Raw genomic sequence first — 4,067 nt, 5'->3', positions numbered from 1 at the left:
CATGCTCCTTTCCCTTCTCCAGCTCTATATCCCTTTCGCCAATCACCTTTCCGGCTCTCAACTTCACCCCACCCCCTCCTGTCTTCTCCTATCAGTTCGCATTCCCCTCCCCCTCTTACTTTCACATCCCTTACTATCTGACCTTTCAGTTAGTCCTGACGAAGGATCTCGGCCCGAAACGTCTGCTACCTGTCCTACTGTGTTCCACCAGCACTTTGTGTGTGTTGCCTGAATTTCCAGCATTTGCAGATTTCCTGGTGTTTGCGGATTGAATTGGCTGACCGTTCGGTGGCGACGCCTTTCGGACTGGAGGGTCTGATGCCAGCTTGGCCAGTTTGCCGGGTGAAGGCTGAAGACGGGAAGACACATCCAGCTTCCGGAAAATTTCAGCTCCAACTTTGTGCACATTTTTATTTTCTTGATTATAATGGGCAATAATATTTAATTTTTCTCCCTTTCTTTTCTTCCTGAACCACTGTTTGATGAAGTCGGCTTTCATAAATAAACCTTTCCTATTGTATACAGTGTACGATCGGTGATATCTTGAGGACGGGAAATTGCAAGAGGGCAGCATTTCCACAGTCTTCGCTCAGATTGGGGTGAGGGTGGACAATATATCCCGGGTCTCTCTGTTTGGTGAGAAACAAGTCATATCACGGCTAGAGGTGCGGAGTTCGAGAAAAATAGTTTTCTCACCGCTGTGTTGATTGGCCTGTTAACGAGGGGCTAAACAGCGGTGTTTCTGGATGCGCCCGGTAAAATGGGGTTCCACTCATGTGTCTGTACGTGCAGAGTATCTTGAATTTTCTGACCTCACCTCCACTGAAATCGTGCAAAATAAATTCCTCGGTCGCAAACGTGATCTCTCTGATCCACTGTTCTCTCAGATACAAACTCACACGTGAACCTTCTCAGTCCTCCCAAGGGAGGTGTGGGACATCTTCACTGACACATCCTGATTTCTGCTTCGTTCCAGGATGCTGAGGTCAGCTCTGGAGCATCTCATGGTGGCTGTTTGTCTTTGGTACATTAAGTTAGGATTAACAGAAGCGAGTTTCTCTTCCCTGCTCTATTTGCATTACACTGATGGAAGACTATGAGGTTATGCACAGCTCCAATGACATGCTGACGTCTGCTGACGACACCACCGATGGTGACGAATCAGGAGGGGCTAACTGCACACAGATTTACTTGCTCCTTCTCTTTCAAGGACGTTTATCAAAGTCCACGTTTGTCGCCAGATACAACCCCGGGGATAATTTTCTTGTGGCATCCTTAGTAAATCCATGGCTTAATAACCGTATTAGAATCAGGGAGACGGCAAATCTACTGCGTGTTACAGCAGGTTGCAAACGACAGCACATTGTAGGAATGAAACATACAGAAAGAATGACAAATGAACAAATAAGCAGAACTGGGGTGTGGGATATCAAGCATTAACTTTGTGCAACAACGAGGTCGATGGGTCTATGCAGATGGGCAGAAGCTCCTGTTTGTGTGTTGAGGGGCGTTTCGACTTTGTGCCTCCGTGATGGCGAAGTTTGTGCCGTTAATGGATGTGATTGTGCCGACAATCCTCTGCAGCCTGTGCCCATGCTGTACACCACCCCGTGTCATTTCTGACATGCCAAGTCTCTTCACACTCTTAATAAGCTGCCGCCGCTGATGTGCCTTTCGTTGTGAATGTATCAGTATGTCAGGCCAAGCGGAGATCTTCCACGAAGTTCCGCGCCGAAGATCTTAAAGCTGCTCGCCATTTGCACCACTTCAATGTGGACGTGTGTATATTCTCCCGATTTCTCTTTCGTGAAGTCGACAATCAACTCCTTCGTCGTGTTGTCTCTGTGTGCAAAATTGTCGTGGCGGCGCCACTCAGCCAGTCTACCTATCTGGTTGGAAAGTAGTTTTCAGGTAAAAGTCACGTGAGCTGGTAGAGGAGGAAAGAAGAGGAGCGAGGGCTGAAGGGCCTTCTACATCTTCCGTGTTTCAGGCTCGTTCATTCTCCCCGACACCTTCTCGCTCGGCCATCCATTCAGCTCCGCCTTTTCCGATGACGGGCTGCAGTGATCCGGCCCGGGGACCAGGAAGTGCGGCTCGATCTCCGAGTGTGACAGAGACAGGCGCTGCTCTCTCGGGATGGCGGGACTGTCCTTCTCGGCGTTTGTTCTTTGTCTCTTCATTCCTGCGGGTGAGGGTCTCTCTCTCACAGACCGGTAGTGTTCAGAGAACCGACAGAACGGCAGGTGGTTGCTGTAGAAAATAGATTACGAGAGATGTTACAGCTTAAGTGTCGGTACTTATTGTTCTGTGTTAGTATCTGTGTAGTTCGAGACTATCCGCCTCTGTCGCTTTTCCCTGATCCGGTTTTCCCTTCCTCAGGTCAGTCTCAGAACTTTACCATCCACGTGGAGCACAGCCGGATAAATGTCCCCGAGGGGGCTGATGCGTTCTTTTCCGTGCGGCCGTCGGCCGGGCTCAGCAGAGTGATCTGGTTTGTTAAGGATGAAATAATCGCCCACTGGAACAATCAGAACGTGACCAAAGAATTCACTTCTCGGTCTGAGTTATTCGTCTCCAACGGGTCGCTTCTGCTGAAGTCGGTGAACAGCGCGGACAGTGGGGAATACCGTGTGGATATGCTTCCAACCAGCGGCTCCGAGACTTCAGCGTTCGTCACTCTGCATGTCCTCGGTAAGTGAGATTTCGCCGTATTCAGTCACGCATTCCCGGAAGATTACTTTCATTTTATTCCTGTGGTGAAAGAATACAATTTCACCTTTACTGTTTGTTCGTTGCGAAATAGAAACGATATCGACTAAACAAGACAGAGCCACAGGTTCCAGCCTCCAGTGACACTTAACAGTCCCCCTAGTAGGTCTGGTCGCCACTACGCCCTGCGTGGCTGCTCCGTTTGTAAACAGAATCTGTGTTTACTGCAGTAAGTTACACCTGGTTCAACGTTCTTTGTCCACTCTCTGTTTTATCGTGGCTGCTGTTCCGAGGAGCCGGTGAAGTGACATTGACATTGAGAGGCCAAAGGAGGGAACTCCAGTGCCGAGACAATATTTGTCCGCGGTGAGATTTTCAACCTCATTCCACAGTGGATTCAGAATCAGAATCAAGTTTATCATCACCGGCACGTGTGGTGAAATTTGTTAACTTAGCAGCAGCGGTTCAATGCAATACGTAATACAGAAATAGAAGAAGAGGAAAAAAATACTGCTACTACTACTACTACTAATAATCATAATAATATTAATAATAATGAACTATAATCCTTCAGCTGTCACGTGACAGTCAGACCCGGTCTCCGAGTCCGTAACTCGGGTGTCATTTGCCTATTGAAATACTGTCCAAAATACAGACCCGACCTGTCCTTCCTCTCGCTCTGGTGGACTTTACCTGTGCGGATTGGGGAGACAATCGTCTCTATTCTCCGGGCGAAGACGAAGCACGAAAATGAGTAAATTGATGACAGAAATGAATGAACGAATAATTAAATTAACCCAGGAGATTATACACCAGTGAGCCTTACCTCAGCGGTGGGAAGGATGTTGGAGAAGATCGCGAGAGGCAGGATTTATGGTCATTTGCGAGCAGGCTTTTTCCACTGAGGCTCGGGGAGAAGGAATGCAGGGGACATGGGTTATGGGTGAAGGGGAAATGTTTAAAGGGAACATGGGGGGCGGGTTCTTCACACAGAGAGTGGTGGGAGTGTGGAATGAGCTGCCAGATGAAGTGGGAAATGTGGGCTCACTTTTAGCATTTAAGAAAATCTTGGATAGGTACATAGATGAGAGTGGTTTGGAGGGAAATGGTCCTGGTGCAGGTCAGTGGGACAAGGCAGAAGAACGGCTCGGCACAGCCAAGAAGGGAGGAAGGCCCAGACCGAGCAATTCATTCTAAGACAGTGGCAGATGTTTGCGAAATAGTTCACAACAATTGATCATTTGTTGAAGAAAATATTGTTTCTGTTCAACACTGACGCTTATGACTCAAGGGTCCAATTATCTGACCCGAGGACCAGGAAGTGTGGCTCAGTCCCCAGATATAACAGACACAGGCGC

The sequence above is a fragment of the Hypanus sabinus genome, unplaced genomic scaffold (genome assembly GCF_030144855.1).
Source record: "Hypanus sabinus isolate sHypSab1 unplaced genomic scaffold, sHypSab1.hap1 scaffold_948, whole genome shotgun sequence".
NCBI classification, from domain to species: Eukaryota; Metazoa; Chordata; class Chondrichthyes; order Myliobatiformes; family Dasyatidae; genus Hypanus; species Hypanus sabinus.
This window is presented reverse-complemented; position numbering follows the sequence as displayed.